This window comes from Oncorhynchus kisutch, linkage group LG19, assembly GCF_002021735.2.
Source record: "Oncorhynchus kisutch isolate 150728-3 linkage group LG19, Okis_V2, whole genome shotgun sequence".
Taxonomy (NCBI): Eukaryota; Metazoa; Chordata; class Actinopteri; order Salmoniformes; family Salmonidae; genus Oncorhynchus; species Oncorhynchus kisutch.
Genome location: NC_034192.2, coordinates 6692369 through 6710005, shown reverse-complemented (window position 1 = coordinate 6710005; position 17637 = coordinate 6692369). Strand labels below are relative to the sequence as shown.

The following is a 17637-nucleotide window of genomic DNA, read 5'->3' as shown; positions in this document are numbered from 1 at the left end:
CTATTTAATAAAGCTGCCATTTGAGGACTCTTTCTCAAACTAGACACTAATGTACTTGTACTCTTGCTCAGTCGTGCACCGGGGCCTCCCACTCCGCTTTCTATTCTTGTTAGAGCCATTGGTGGTGTAGGCCCACCTCTTCTATTTATTTTTCTTTAACTACCAATTTTACTAGTACAATATCCTCAATATGGACATTTCTATATATGTATTTCTTACTATTGTTTTTCTTTTCAATGGCAGCCAAAATATATTCATTAAAATTGATATTGTACCTGCAAACCTCAACAACAAATGACAAAACAAATAAAGTGGTAAATTTTTTTATTTTTTATAATAATACACACACAAACACATGCATACACGGCACGCCTGCACACAGACAAAACATACAAACACTTAACTGCCAATTCCATTGACTGCTATATCACAGGATTTGACTACCAGATAGTTCATGCTGGCTCCCGGAACCCAAGGAACAATGTTAGTTTGAATTAATTGAATGGAGTCTCCTTATTAATATTTCGCCGCATTCCTGAGGCCAGTGTTTTCCCTTGGAGAAGACTCAACCCCCGGTTATCTGTGGTCTTCTTATCCTGTTACTCACGCCTGACTCCATGTCAGCCTTATCTGAATCCTCACTACACTCAGCTGCCTGATAGGGCACTGGCTGTAAGCTATTAAAATGGCCTCTTCACCAGATAAGAGCAGGAAAGTGGTCAGATTGAAAGCCACAGTCTCTGAGGGTAAAGTCTTTAGGTTACAGTCCCCGGGTTAAATAACCTGAGGGAGGCAGAGTGCCAGATCAAGCCAGGCTCTGCTTGTGTGTGTGTGAGTGTCGCATCTTAGGGTCACCAAGTCTCCAAATCTACAATTAGACGCCACCTCCATGCCTATAGGCTAGTATTGAGACCCGTTGACTTTTTCCACATTTTGTTACATTACAGCCTTATTCTAAAATGGATTTTAAAAATCCCTCATCAATCTACACACAATACCCCATAATGATGAAGCAAAAGCAGGTTTAGACATTTTTGAAAATGTATACATTTAAAAAACAGAAATAAGTATTCAGACCTTTTACTCAGTACTTTGTTGAAGAACCTTTGGCAGCGATTACAGCCTTGAGTCTTCTTGGATATGGCGCTACAAGCTTGGCACACCCGTATTTGGGGAGTTTCTCCCAGTCTTCTCTGCAGATCATCTCAAGCTCCATCAGGTTGGATGGGGAGTGTCGCTGCACAGCTATTTTCAGGTCATTCCAGAGATGTTTGATCGGGTTCAAGTCCGGGCTTTCAAAGACATGTCCTGAAGCCTCTCCTGTGTTGTATTGGATGTGTGTTTAGGGTTTCTGTCCTGTTGGAAGGTGAACCTTTACCCCAGTCCTATTGCCTGAGTGCTCTGGACCAGGTTTTATCAAGGACCTATCTGTACTTTGCTTTCCCTAGGTGAAGCATGGTGGTGGCAACATCATGCTGTGGGGATGTTTTTCAGTGGGAGAGACTGGGAGACTAGTCAGTATTGAGAGAAAGATGAAGGGAGCAAAGTACAGAGAGATCATTGATAAAAAACCTGTTCCAGAACGCTCAGGCAGAGCGTTCTGAACGCTCAGCTCCCTCCACAGATTGTCTATGGGATTAATGTCTGGAGACTGGCTAGGCCACTCCAGGACCTTAATGTGCTTCTTGTTGAGCCACTCCTTTGTTGTCTTGGCCATGTGTTTTGGGTCATTGTCATGCTGGAATACCCATCCAAGACCCATTGTCAATGCCCTGGCTGAGGGAGGTTCTCACCCAAGATTTGACAGTACATGGCCCCATCCATCGTCCCTTTGATGCGGTGAAGTTGTCCTGTCCGCATAATGTTTCCACCTCCATGTTTGATGGTAGGGATGGTATTCTTGGAGTCATAGGCAACATTCCTCCTCCTCCAAACACGGCGAGTTTTGGTCTCATCTGACCACAACACTTTCACCCAGCTGTCCTCTGAATCATTCAGGATTTTAGTCCTTCATGGCGTAGTGTGTTACCAATTGTCTTGAGATCATTGACAAGATCCTCCTGTGTAATTCTGGGCTGATTCCTCACCGTTCTCATGATCATTGCAATTCCACGAGGTGAGATCTTGCATGGAGCCCCAGGCCGAGGGAGATTGACAGTTCTTTTGTGTTTCTTCCATTTGCGAATAATCGCACCAACTGTTGTCACCTTCTCACCAAGCTGCTTGGCGATGGTCTTGTAGCCCATTCCAGCCATGTGTAGGTCTACAATCTTGTCCCTGACATCCTTGGAGAGCTCTTTGGTCTTGGCCATGGTGGAGAGTTTGGAATCTGATTGATTGATTGCTTCTGTGGATGGTGTCTTTTATACAGGTAACAAACTGAGATTAGGAGCACTCCCTTTAAGAGTGTGCTCCTAATCTCAGCTCGTTACCTGTATAAAAGACACCTGGGAGCCAGAAATCTTTCTGATTGAGAGGGGGTCAAATACTTATTTCCCTCATTAAAATGCAAATCAATTTATAAAATTTTTGACATGCGTTTTTCTGGATTTTTTTGTTGTTATTCTGTCTCTCACTGTTCAAATAAACCTACCATTAAAATTATAGAGCAAACATACAAACATACAAAATCAGCAAGGGATCAAATACTTTTCTCTCACTGTATTTTATACAGTCTTTTTATATCTTCTTTATCAAGGGTGCCAATAATTTCGGAAATGATCGTAGTAGAAATGCATAGGCATCCATATAGTATGTATGTATACACAAATATCCATGAACTGTTTTTTGGCTGAAACACACAGATGCCCTGCGCACATACTGTAAACACAGACAAAATGAACAGTTCTGTCATGGAGCATTCCATTTGACATATCCATGCAAATCACAAGGAGTGACCCTCTCTAGACTGATTAGATTTTAGAATGTCAGTTGTTTAGATTCTAGAATGTCAGCTGGAATGAGTTTATATATTGACGTTGCAGATGTCTAAAGGATGGCGTTCAGTACAGGTCCAGTGTCTCAACACCTACGTGAGACTGGTGTTCATCAAACTACAGCTCAGCGTTCAAAACCATATACCCTCGAAGGTTATCACTAAGCTAAGGACCCTGGGACTGAACACCTCCCTCTTGCAATTGGTTCCTGATGGGCTTGGCCCCAGGTGGTGAGGGTCGGCAACAATACATCCGCCAAACTGACCATTTACATGGGGGCCCCTCAGGGTTGCGTGCTTAGTTCCCTCCTGTACTCCCTGTTCACCCACGACTGCGTGGCCATACACGACTCCAACACCATTATTAAGTTTGTCGACGACACGATGGTGGTAGGCCTGATCACAGACGACGATCAGACAGCCTATTGCTGACGTCTCCATCAACATCAGCAAGACAAAGGAGTTGATTGTGGACTACAGGAAATGGAAGGCCGAGAATGCCCTCATTCACATCGAACAGGGTTGTAGTGGAGCGGGTCAAGAGTTTCAAGTTCCTCGGTGTCCACATCACTAAGGATCTATCATGGTCCAAACACAGCCTTAAAGAATGCACTACAGCGCCTCTTCCCCCTTGTTAAGAGGGCACGACCATACCTATTCCCCCTCAAGAGGCTGTTAAGATTTTGCGTGGGCCTTCAGATCCTTAAGGAGTTTTACAGCTTCACCATCTAGAGATCTTGACTGGCTGCATCACCACTTGGTATGGAAACTCCTTGGCATCCGACCATAAGGCACTACAGAGGGTAGTGTGTACGGCCCAGTACATCTCTGGGGCGGAGCTCCCTGCCATCCAGGACCTCCTATACCAGGCAGTGTCAGAGGACGGCCCACATTTTTATCCAAAGACTTCAACCACCCAAGCCACAGACTGTTCTCTCTGCTACCGCATGGCAAGTGGTACCATTGCACCAAGTATGGAACCAACAGGACCCTGAACGGCTGCTACCCCCTAAGACTTCTAAACAAGGCAGCTAAATAGCTAATCAGATGGCTATCCGGACTAAACGCATTGACCATTTTTTGCACCAACTCTCTTGCACTAACTCTATGGACACACACTGGCCACTACCCACACATTCATACTTACACTGACACCCCAAAACACACACACACACTCGCTGCTGCTACTGTCTATTATCTATTCTGTTGCCTAGTCACTTTACTCATACCTATATTGTATGTAGAGTACATCGCTACCTCAATTACATCGACTTAGTACTTCTACTCCCTGTATATAGCCATGTTATTGTTCTACTCCCTGTATATAGCCATGTTATTGTTCTACTCCCTGTATATAGCCATGTTATTGTTCTAATCCCTGTATATAGCCATGTTATTGTTCTACTCCCTGTATATAGCCATGTTATTGTTCTACTCCCTGTATATAGCCATGTTATTGTTCTACTCCCTGTATATAGCCATGTTATTGTTCTAATCCCTGTATATAACCATGTTATTGTTCTAATCCCTGTATATAGCCATGTTATTGTTCTACTCCCTGTATATAGCCATGTTATTGTTCTACTCCCTGTATATAGCCATGTTATTGTTCTACTCCCTGTATATAGCCATGTTATTGTTCTACTCCCTGTATATAACCATTTTATTGTTCTAATCCCTGTATATAGCCATGTTATTGTTCTAATCCCTGTATATAGCCATGTTATTGTTCTACTCCCTGTATATAGCCATGTTATTGTTCTAATCCCTGTATATAGCCATGTTATTGTTCTACTCCCTGTATATAACCATTTTATTGTTCTAATCCCTGTATATAGCCATGTTATTGTTTTACTCCCTGTATATAGCCATGTTATTGTTCTACTCCCTGTATATAGCCATGTTATTGTTCTACTCCCTGTATATAGCCATGTTATTGTTCTACTCCCTGTATATAGCCATGTTATTGTTCTACTCCCTGTATATAGCCATGTTATTGTTCTACTCCCTGTATATAGCCATGTTATTGTTCTAATCCCTGTATATAACCATGTTATTGTTCTAATCCCTGTATATAGCCATGTTATTGTTCTACTCCCTGTATATAGCCATGTTATTGTTCTACTCCCTGTATATAGCCATGTTATTGTTCTACTCCCTGTATATAGCCATGTTATTGTTCTACTCCCTGTATATAACCATTTTATTGTTCTAATCCCTGTATATAGCCATGTTATTGTTCTAATCCCTGTATATAGCCATGTTATTGTTCTACTCCCTGTATATAGCCATGTTATTGTTCTAATCCCTGTATATAGCCCTGTTATTGTTCTACTCCCTGTATATAACCATTTTATTGTTCTAATCCCTGTATATAGCCATGTTATTGTTTTACTCCCTGTATATAGCCATGTTATTGTTCTACTCCCTGTATATAGCCATGTTATTGTTCTACTCCCTGTATATAGCCATGTTATTGTTCTACTCCCTGTATATAACCATTTTATTGTTCTACTCCCTGTATATAGCCATGTTATTGTTCTACTCCCTGTATATAGCCATGTTATTGTTCTACTCCCTGTATATAGCCATGTTATTGTTCTACTCCCTGTATATAGCCATGTTATTGTTCTAATCCCTGTATATAGCCATGTTATTGTTCTACTCCCTGTATATAACCATTTTATTGTTCTAATCCCTGTATATAGCCATGTTATAGTTCTACTCCCTGTATATAACCATTTTATTGTTCTATTCCCTGTATATAGCCATGTTATTGTTCTACTCCCTGTATATAGCCATGTTATTGTTCTACTCCCTGTATATAGCCATGTTATTGTTCTATTCCCTGTATATAACCATTTTATTGTTCTACTCCCTGTATATAGCCATGATATTGTTCTACTCCCTGTATATAGCCATGTTATTGTTCTACTCCCTGTATATAGCCATGTTATTGTTCTAATCCCTGTATATAACCATTTTATTGTTCTACTCCCTGTATATAGCCATGTTATTGTTCTAATCCCTGTATATAACCATTATTGTTCTACTCCCTGTATATAGCCATGATATTGTTCTACTCCCTGTATATAGCCATGTTATTGTTCTACTCCCTGTATATAGCCATGATATTGTTCTACTCCCTGTATATAGCCATGTTATTGTTCTACTCCCTGTATATAGCCATGTTATTGTTCTACTCCCTGTATAGAGCCATGTTATTGTTCTACTCCCTGTATATAGCCATGTTATTGTTCTAATCCCTGTATATAACCATGTTATTGTTCTAATCCCTGTATATAGCCATGTTATTGTTCTACTCCCTGTATATAGCCATGTTATTGTTCTACTCCCTGTATATAGCCATGTTATTGTTCTACTCCCTGTATATAGCCATGTTATTGTTCTACTCCCTGTATATAACCATTTTATTGTTCTAATCCCTGTATATAGCCATGTTATTGTTCTAATCCCTGTATATAGCCATGTTATTGTTCTACTCCCTGTATATAGCCATGTTATTGTTCTAATCCCTGTATATAGCCATGTTATTGTTCTACTCCCTGTATATAACCATTTTATTGTTCTAATCCCTGTATATAGCCATGTTATTGTTTTACTCCCTGTATATAGCCATGTTATTGTTCTACTCCCTGTATATAGCCATGTTATTGTTCTACTCCCTGTATATAGCCATGTTATTGTTCTACTCCCTGTATATAGCCATGTTATTGTTCTACTCCCTGTATATAGCCATGTTATTGTTCTACTCCCTGTATATAGCCATGTTATTGTTCTAATCCCTGTATATAACCATGTTATTGTTCTAATCCCTGTATATAGCCATGTTATTGTTCTACTCCCTGTATATAGCCATGTTATTGTTCTACTCCCTGTATATAGCCATGTTATTGTTCTACTCCCTGTATATAGCCATGTTATTGTTCTACTCCCTGTATATAACCATTTTATTGTTCTAATCCCTGTATATAGCCATGTTATTGTTCTAATCCCTGTATATAGCCATGTTATTGTTCTACTCCCTGTATATAGCCATGTTATTGTTCTAATCCCTGTATATAGCCCTGTTATTGTTCTACTCCCTGTATATAACCATTTTATTGTTCTAATCCCTGTATATAGCCATGTTATTGTTTTACTCCCTGTATATAGCCATGTTATTGTTCTACTCCCTGTATATAGCCATGTTATTGTTCTACTCCCTGTATATAGCCATGTTATTGTTCTACTCCCTGTATATAACCATTTTATTGTTCTACTCCCTGTATATAGCCATGTTATTGTTCTACTCCCTGTATATAGCCATGTTATTGTTCTACTCCCTGTATATAGCCATGTTATTGTTCTACTCCCTGTATATAGCCATGTTATTGTTCTAATCCCTGTATATAGCCATGTTATTGTTCTACTCCCTGTATATAACCATTTTATTGTTCTAATCCCTGTATATAGCCATGTTATAGTTCTACTCCCTGTATATAACCATTTTATTGTTCTATTCCCTGTATATAGCCATGTTATTGTTCTACTCCCTGTATATAGCCATGTTATTGTTCTACTCCCTGTATATAGCCATGTTATTGTTCTATTCCCTGTATATAACCATTTTATTGTTCTACTCCCTGTATATAGCCATGATATTGTTCTACTCCCTGTATATAGCCATGTTATTGTTCTACTCCCTGTATATAGCCATGTTATTGTTCTAATCCCTGTATATAACCATTTTATTGTTCTACTCCCTGTATATAGCCATGTTATTGTTCTAATCCCTGTATATAACCATTATTGTTCTACTCCCTGTATATAGCCATGATATTGTTCTACTCCCTGTATATAGCCATGTTATTGTTCTACTCCCTGTATATAGCCATGATATTGTTCTACTCCCTGTATATAGCCATGTTATTGTTCTACTCCCTGTATATAGCCATGTTATTGTTCTACTCCCTGTATATAGCCATGATATTTTTACTTGTTATTTCTACTCCTTATTCACTGTGTATTATTCCTTTTTTATCTTATTTTTAACTCTGCATTGTTGGAAAAGGACCCGTAAGTGTCACGCCTTGGTCTTAGTATTTTGTGTTTTCTTTAATTATTTGGTCAGGCCAGGGTGTGACATGGGTTATTGTGGTGTGTTTTTGTCTTAGGGGTTTTGTGGGGTGTCTACGTAGTCTATGGCTGCCTGAGGCGGTTCTCAATCAGAGTCAGGTGATTATCGTTGTCTCTGATTGGGAACCATATTTAGGCAGCCATATTCTGTGAGTGTTTTCGTGGGTGATTGTTCCTGTCTTTGTGTTTGCACCAGATAGGGCTGTTTCGGTTTTCATTATTTCATTTCGTTAGTTTTGTACTTTCTGTATGTATAGGTTTTCCTTCATTAAAATATATCATGAATCATCATCACGCTGCATTTTGGTCCGATCCTTGTTCTACCTCTTCGTCAGAGGAGGAGATAGAAGAGAGCCGTTACAGAATCACCCACCACACCCGGACCAAGTGGCGTGGTAACAGGCAACAGCAGCAGCAGGAGCAGCAGCAGCTGCAGTGGGAGAGGTTGCACCACCTGGAGAAATGGACATGGGAGGAGGAACTAGACGGTAAAGGACCCTGGGCTCAGCCTGGAGAATATCGCCGCCCCAAGGAAGAACTGGAGGCAGCGAAAGCGTAGAGGCGCTGGTATGAGGAGGCAGCACGGCGACGCGGATGGAAGCCTGAGAGTCGGCCCCAAAAATTTCTTGGGGGGAGGCTCACAGGGAGTATGGCTATGCCAGGTAGGAGACCTGCGCAAACTCCCTGTGCTTACCGGGGGGTAGAGAGACCGGGCAGGCACCGTGTTATGCTATGGAGCGCACAGTGTTTCCAGTGCGGGTGCATAGCCCGGTGCGGTTCATACCAGCTCTTCGTATTGGCCGGGCTAGAGTGGGCATCGAGCCAGGTAAGGTTGGGCAGGCTTGGTGCTCAAGAGCTCCAGTGCGCCTCTGCACGGTCCGGTCTATCCAGAGCCACCTCTACACACCAGTCCTCCGGTGGCAGCTCCCCGCACCAGGCTTCCTGTGCGTGTTCTCTATCCAGTTCCACTAGTGCCAGCACCACGCATCAGGCCTACAGTGCGCCTCACCTCTCCAGCGCTGCCGGAGTCTCCCGCCTGTTCAGCGCTGTCGGAGCCTTTCTCCTCTCCTGCGCTGCCGGAGTCTCCCGCCTGTTCAGCGCTGTCGGAGCCTTTCTCCTCTCCTGCGCTGCCGGAGTCTCCCGCCTGTTTAGCGCAGCCAGAGCCTTCCTTCTCTCCAGCGCTGCCGGAGTCTCCTGCCTGTTCAGCGCAGCCTGAGCTGCCAGTCTGCATGGAGCAGCCAGAGCTGCCAGTCTGCATGGAGCAGCCAGAGCTGCCAGTCTGCATGGAGCAGCCAGAGCTGCCAGTCTGCATGGAGCAGCCAGATCTGTCAGTCTGCATGGAGCAGCCAGAGCTGCCAGTCTGCATAGAGCTGCCAGTCTGCATAGAGCAGCCAGAGATGCCAGTCTGCATGGAGCAGCCAGAGCAGCTAGATCCGCCAGTCAGCCAGACTCTTCCAGATCTGCCAGTCAACCAGACTCTTCCAGATCTGCCAGTCAACCAGACTCTTCCAGATCTGCCAGTCAACCAGACTCTTCCAGATCTGCCAGTCAACCAGACTCTTCCAGATCTGCCAGTCAACCAGACTCTTCCAGATCCGCCAGCCAGCCAGGATCTGCCAAAGCCAACTACCTGCCTGAGCTTCCTCTCAGTGCTGGGCTTCCTCTCAGTGCTGGGCTTCCTCTCAGTGCTGGGCTTCCCCTCAGTGCTGGGCTTCCCCTCAGTGCTGGGCTTCCCCTCAGTGCTGGGCTTCCCCTCAGTGCTGGGCTTCCCCTCAGTGCTGGGCTTCCCCTCAGTGCTGAGCTGCCCCTCAGTGCTGAGCTGCCCCTCAGTCCCGAGCTACCCCTCAGTCCCGAGCTACCCCTCAGTCCCGAGCTACCCCTCAGTCCCGAGCTGCCTCAGTCCCGAGCTACCCCTCAGTCCCGAGCTGCCTCAGTCCCGAGCTACCCCTCAGTCCCGAGCTGCCTTAGTCCCGAGCTACCCCTCAGTCCCGAGCTGCCTTAGTCCCGAGCTACCCCTCAGTCCCGAGCTGCCCCTCAGTCACGAGCTGCCCCTCAGTCCAGTGGGGTTCTGGGTGAGGACTATTAGGCCATGGTCGGCGGCGAGGGTGGATTATCCCAGGACGCGAGGGCGAGGAACTATGACATTTATGGAGTGGGGTCCACGTCCCGAGCCGGAGCCGCCACCATGGACAGACGCCCACCCGGACCCTCCCTATGGTTTTGAGGTGCGTCCATTTTGGTTTTCTTTAATTATTTGGTCAGGCCAGGGTGTGACATGGGTTATTGTGGTGTGTTTTTGTCTTAGGGGTTTTGTGGGGTGTCTACGTAGTCTATGGCTGCCTGAGGCGGTTCTCAATCAGAGTCAGGTGATTATCGTTGTCTCTGATTGGGAACCATATTTAGGCAGCCATATTCTGTGAGTGTTTTCGTGGGTGATTGTTCCTGTCTTTGTGTTTGCACCAGATAGGGCTGTTTCGGTTTTCATTATTTCATTTCGTTAGTTTTGTACTTTCTGTATGTATAGGTTTTCCTTCATTAAAATATATCATGAATCATCATCACGCTGCATTTTGGTCCGATCCTTGTTCTACCTCTTCGTCAGAGGAGGAGATAGAAGAGAGCCGTTACAGAATCACCCACCACACCCGGACCAAGTGGCGTGGTAACAGGCAACAGCAGCAGCAGGAGCAGCAGCAGCTGCAGTGGGAGAGGTTGCACCACCTGGAGAAATGGACATGGGAGGAGGAACTAGACGGTAAAGGACCCTGGGCTCAGCCTGGAGAATATCGCCGCCCCAAGGAAGAACTGGAGGCAGCGAAAGCGTAGAGGCGCTGGTATGAGGAGGCAGCACGGCGACGCGGATGGAAGCCTGAGAGTCGGCCCCAAAAATTTCTTGGGGGGAGGCTCACAGGGAGTATGGCTATGCCAGGTAGGAGACCTGCGCAAACTCCCTGTGCTTACCGGGGGGTAGAGAGACCGGGCAGGCACCGTGTTATGCTATGGAGCGCACAGTGTTTCCAGTGCGGGTGCATAGCCCGGTGCGGTTCATACCAGCTCTTCGTATTGGCCGGGCTAGAGTGGGCATCGAGCCAGGTAAGGTTGGGCAGGCTTGGTGCTCAAGAGCTCCAGTGCGCCTCTGCACGGTCCGGTCTATCCAGAGCCACCTCTACACACCAGTCCTCCGGTGGCAGCTCCCCGCACCAGGCTTCCTGTGCGTGTTCTCTATCCAGTTCCACTAGTGCCAGCACCACGCATCAGGCCTACAGTGCGCCTCACCTCTCCAGCGCTGCCGGAGTCTCCCGCCTGTTCAGCGCTGTCGGAGCCTTTCTCCTCTCCTGCGCTGCCGGAGTCTCCCGCCTGTTCAGCGCTGTCGGAGCCTTTCTCCTCTCCTGCGCTGCCGGAGTCTCCCGCCTGTTTAGCGCAGCCAGAGCCTTCCTTCTCTCCAGCGCTGCCGGAGTCTCCTGCCTGTTCAGCGCAGCCTGAGCTGCCAGTCTGCATGGAGCAGCCAGAGCTGCCAGTCTGCATGGAGCAGCCAGAGCTGCCAGTCTGCATGGAGCAGCCAGAGCTGCCAGTCTGCATGGAGCAGCCAGATCTGTCAGTCTGCATGGAGCAGCCAGAGCTGCCAGTCTGCATAGAGCTGCCAGTCTGCATAGAGCAGCCAGAGATGCCAGTCTGCATGGAGCAGCCAGAGCAGCTAGATCCGCCAGTCAGCCAGACTCTTCCAGATCTGCCAGTCAACCAGACTCTTCCAGATCTGCCAGTCAACCAGACTCTTCCAGATCTGCCAGTCAACCAGACTCTTCCAGATCTGCCAGTCAACCAGACTCTTCCAGATCTGCCAGTCAACCAGACTCTTCCAGATCCGCCAGCCAGCCAGGATCTGCCAAAGCCAACTACCTGCCTGAGCTTCCTCTCAGTGCTGGGCTTCCTCTCAGTGCTGGGCTTCCTCTCAGTGCTGGGCTTCCCCTCAGTGCTGGGCTTCCCCTCAGTGCTGGGCTTCCCCTCAGTGCTGGGCTTCCCCTCAGTGCTGGGCTTCCCCTCAGTGCTGAGCTGCCCCTCAGTGCTGAGCTGCCCCTCAGTCCCGAGCTACCCCTCAGTCCCGAGCTACCCCTCAGTCCCGAGCTACCCCTCAGTCCCGAGCTGCCTCAGTCCCGAGCTGCCTCAGTCCCGAGCTACCCCTCAGTCCCGAGCTGCCTTAGTCCCGAGCTACCCCTCAGTCCCGAGCTGCCCCTCAGTCACGAGCTGCCCCTCAGTCCAGTGGGGTTCTGGGTGAGGACTATTAGGCCATGGTCGGCGGCGAGGGTGGATTATCCCAGGACGCGAGGGCGAGGAACTATGACATTTATGGAGTGGGGTCCACGTCCCGAGCCGGAGCCGCCACCATGGACAGACGCCCACCCGGACCCTCCCTATGGTTTTGAGGTGCGTCCATTTTGGTTTTCTTTAATTATTTGGTCAGGCCAGGGTGTGACATGGGTTATTGTGGTGTGTTTTTGTCTTAGGGGTTTTGTGGGGTGTCTACGTAGTCTATGGCTGCCTGAGGCGGTTCTCAATCAGAGTCAGGTGATTATCGTTGTCTCTGATTGGGAACCATATTTAGGCAGCCATATTCTGTGAGTGTTTTCGTGGGTGATTGTTCCTGTCTTTGTGTTTGCACCAGATAGGGCTGTTTCGGTTTTCATTATTTCATTTCGTTAGTTTTGTACTTTCTGTATGTATAGGTTTTCCTTCATTAAAATATATAATGAATCATCATCACGCTGCATTTTGGTCCGATCCTTGTTCTACCTCTTTGTCAGAGGAGGAGATAGAAGAGAGCCGTTACAGTAAGTAAGCATTTCCCTGTTAGTCTACACCTGTTGTCTACAAAGCATGTTACAAATACAAATGTATTTTACTTGAACAGGAATTAAGCTATCTGCTAAACTATTTGCACTGCCTAGTTATGTTGAAGGTATGTGTAATGTATGTGTGTGTCAATGTATGTGCCAGACATTTGTAAAGGGCGCTAGTCTAAATCTCTAGTCAGGCATTGCCAGCCAGGTTGTGATGTCACCTTGTCTTAGACCTAAAGACAGCAATTGCCTCCTGGAGCTACAACCTTGGCTTTAGCTCAAAGGGTTAACACACTGTCAATTTTGAAGAGCCAGAGACCTACTGGTAAACAACAGTTTGATGTAGCTACAGATTTGCCCCACAAACCAACAAAAAGCAATGAAAAGTTGTCTTCCTACTGTCCAAAGAGTATTGGTATTTGTGGCGACTTCTCTGGGCCTTGCTGGCAAGCTGCGTGACGGCCGCATGTTTTTAAGCCACTGGGCCACACGCAGAGCCCTGCTAAGACCCTGCAGGAGAGATAAAACGGCCTTGGTGGGGAAAAGGCGGACGCAGACCAGCGGTGTGAAACAGGATCACAGACGACTGGAGGACGGCCCATGAAGAAGGAGGGGGTGGAAGAGGGGGTAGCAGAGGAAGGGGCAATTTTGGACAGGGAATGTGAGAGCCATCGCACCAGAAGAGGATCCTGGGATAGCAATGGCTGCCAGCCATCTTCGGAGACAATCACAAGTATAGAGAAAGAGAGAGGTCATAGTTATGTTCGATTGGTGTGCACACATAGAGTACGCATGTAATGAGCATGGAAACCGTAACAAAGCATCCCACTGGGCACAGACGTCAATTCAACGTCTAGTTTTGATTTACAATTGGTTGAGTTGTCAACTAACGTGAATTCAACCTGAAATCAACCAAACATGTCACCCTGCCATTAGATTTAGGTTAAAAGTTGGGTGAAAAAATAAATAAAAAAAGACACTGATGACTTTTTGCAAATCAAATCAGTTTTCCACGTTGATGCAATGTCATTTCATTTTTGGTTAAAAGTACGTGGAAACAACATTGATTCAACCAGTTTTTGCCCAGTGGGCTTGGTCAACAACATGGAACTTAGAAGAGCATCACGTTCAATAACCTACTCTTTCATAATTGTGTAAGTAATGTTGTCTGTGGGTCTAAAAAGGTAGTGGCTGTCGGCAACGGCAAGTACCTACTTGGCCACACACTTAAAACCATCACATTCCACAGTAAAACAGACGATTCACAGGGCCAGTTTGATAGGCCAATGTAGTACCCTTTAGTCAGTAGAACACACAAACAGGAAGTGACTCAATGCATGGTGAAATGCTCTATATTTCACAATAGCTAATCCTACAATAAACCTCTTTCCTCCTGCTAAATTGAAACCACCACTTATAGAAGCATGTGATGCACAACACAGTGCCAAACAGCTGTGCTTCACTCTGTATTATTTGATGGTGAAATATACAATGTACCTCTCCAGAGACAAGAGGGGAAAGAGAGAATGAGAGAGAGAGAATAAAAGAGTGAGAGAGCACAAAAGAGATGGAGAGGGAGGGGAAGGCAGAGAGATGCGAACATTGTCGAAAACACAACGGACAATGTGTTAAATTGGAAAAGGAACAAAGCCTTCAGCCTCTAAACAAAGACTAATGAAGGCGGACATGATGCTAACGAACGCGTCCGCACGGCATTGGCAAATGGATCCTGGGAGGACCTAGCAAAACCCTGGCACTAGAGTGCCAAAGCCCATTTGATTGGATAGAGAGCAAGGGAGCGAGAGTAGGAGAGAGGGAAATAACATCTATGAGGTGTATGTTAACAGTGTGTGTGTGTGTGTGTGTGGGGGGGGGGTTAGATAGGTGGTGGTGAGGGGCGGGACTTGCTGTTATTTTGGCATTTCTGCTCTCTTATTTATTCTGCGGCTGGTGAATTTGTTTAAACTCCAATTGGAAAAGGCTGATCAAAAAGAATGGGACAGGCAGAGAGAGAGGGGGAAAAAGCCCTCGCTGACGACTTACATCAAACGCAGGCACAGCGGGTGACAATCAACGACCAATTTTTTTCACACATTTCTATAGTTTCTGGAGGAAGGAGCGAGAGCTTGGCCTCTGAAGTCTTTTGTTTTGATCACAAAGAAAATGGAGCCCAGAACAGTCCAGAGCTACAGTATAGGTTCTCTCTTTGCGGAGTAATATAGAATGTATCACATTCCAACGCCTTTCAAGTGACACCAAGGATATGTCACATTGATATTAAAAGTTGTTACAAAAGTACTTGAGGTCATAGGCTACATCTATTTATTTTGAAGGATATTCTACCCATGTAACCTAGGCCTGATAAGAGAAATGGTCTACTAGATTAAATCCACAATGTATTGATTTTATAGAATCACCATTGGGACTATAGGTCATGTACCTCCGTGACCCTTATCAATCTGTGACCGTAGAATTAGTTTACAACTCAGGCATGTCAGTTTGTGATACCATTTGTGATAGCAAACATATTGGGGACCCTCTCAGAATATCAGAACACAACTCTTATATAGAGAGTGATTAAAATAGCATACAAGCAGTTTTACTATGACTTCTGCAGTGCATTGCCGGACTAATCAAGTCTCGGACCCTGAGAAAGAGAACCTTTTGACGTTTTAAAGCTCATTTATTGCAATTATACACATTTTGCCTTAGGGCAGAGTAAAAGAGCTGCCGCTGTAAAGCTTAAATTACACTACATTATGTTCAAAACATTTTGGGGGAATATAAGAAGAATTGAGTAGAAACAAATGTGTAAATGATGGAGTACTGTGTATACAAATATCCATGTGAGCCTCCCAGGCCCATGTTGGGCATCTAAAAGGTTAAGAACATATATTGTGGATGAATAATATTACATTGTATTGTACACTCAACTTTTTCCACGCATCTCATACAAAATGTATTCAACTGTTCTTGCTAGCAATATTCATAAAAAGGGTATTACAAATATATATATATATATATAGACATATTGAGGTCTTACCATCTCCTCAGACTCCACTTTGGGAACCCCTGAACAAGGATGCCTCATTGACTCTTACTGAAAGGTCAAGCCAGACATCACAGAAAAGCTCCAGAGTGGACTTGAACCACAAGGGTTTATGTGTTAATATAGCAGTAGGTCAATGTAGGGTTCATAACCCACCAATAAGAAATGTTGCTAATTTAAAAGCCTAATTTGTCATTTCAACAGCCTAACACCTGCCACTTTGTTTGATAATTTAAAGGAATGAGCTGAGAGAAATGTAACCACTCAGATTCATAGATGGATGGGTGGATCAATGGTAATGCCCTGAATGGGAAAGGGCACAGTACACACCAGGGATGTGACATTGGAGAATCATCATCCGGCTCTGGCCAGACAGCTGCCGACAGTTGGCACCAGGTCACCCAGCTGGAGAGGGCATTCCTCTGTGATATGTCCCCTCACAGTGTAGCCAGTCTGATAAGAGCCAAGGAGGTGCTCATCAATTGTCTGTCTGAGGGAGTTGGGGCAGTTGTCAGTAGGTGTTATTGATGTTGACTAACTACTATGCATGCACCTGTGTGTGTGTGCTCACTAACGTGCGTGTTCGCTCTCCTGTGAGTGCAAATTCTTCCCGTCTTCAAAATCCATATCCCCTCTCCATGAGGTGTAATATAATTGTCACTGGTGACAAATGGACAAATGCTCATGTCATCTGATTAACAATGTCAGTGTGACACAAGATGAGCAGGAGAGATACAAATATGAGATATTTTAAGAAGTAGCAGCCTGACAAACAGCTTCAATATTCTACTGACTGAGATTTATGATAACGTCATACCTGAACACCACAATGCTCTTCAGACTCCACATTTACTTTGTATCATTTATAGTGTATCGTGGTATGTATCAAGGCTGTCATTAACTGCCAGTAGGATGAGACCACATTTTGCAGTCTATTTCATATCAAGCCTCTCAAATCTTTACTCTGCTGGTGGTGATGCAAGAACACCTCGTGTGCTTCTGAATTGGTATAGAGGGTGTAAGGTGCAGGCACACGTAAAAATAGAAAGAGAGAGAGAGAGACAACCTATTTGATTGAAAACCCAGGTTTTGATCAGACCAAAACACATTTGGCTTCTCCACAGTGAGAGAGCATGTTTGTAGTTTTGCATCCCTGTGTTTTTAAATGTTATCATAGATTTCAGTTGGCCTACATAAATCCCCTATGCTTTTGTTCTGGTATACTGTCTTGGGTGGAACAGCTAGTCATTAGGTTGCATGACTATCCAGAGGACACACTTGCCCTTCTGATGCATTTAGCCTGTTAATTTACAAGCCTATTTAGTATTGGACCTTGACAGTGGACCAATGTTGAAGAGGCAGCTCTGTCGTGTATGGCAGCCCACTGAATAAACAATGGTTGCACTGTCGGCAGACCAATGGATGTCTGTGCATAAAATGAGTGGATGGAGACTCATCATATATGGTTCCCCTATTAACTGCCCCGAGACCAAATAGACAACTAACTTGACAGTAAAACCATATTTAGGGGACAGGATGATTAAAGGATGTGTGATTTCTAATTATAAAGACAATCTAAATAGTTACAATGATGCCAGAAATTTCAGTGGTTAAACTTTTGATCGAGAGAAAATAAATAATGAGCGGATGCAGTTAGCATAGCCTAATAAATGCAGGTC

General features: G+C 45.0%; 1 protein-coding gene across 1 annotated transcript in view; it reads right to left on the bottom strand.

Moving 5' to 3' along the window:
- The window catches only part of LOC109864492 (chemokine-like protein TAFA-2), a 62575-nt gene that overhangs the window by 43831 nt on the left and 1107 nt on the right, over positions 1-17637 (bottom strand). The window lies entirely within an intron of this gene.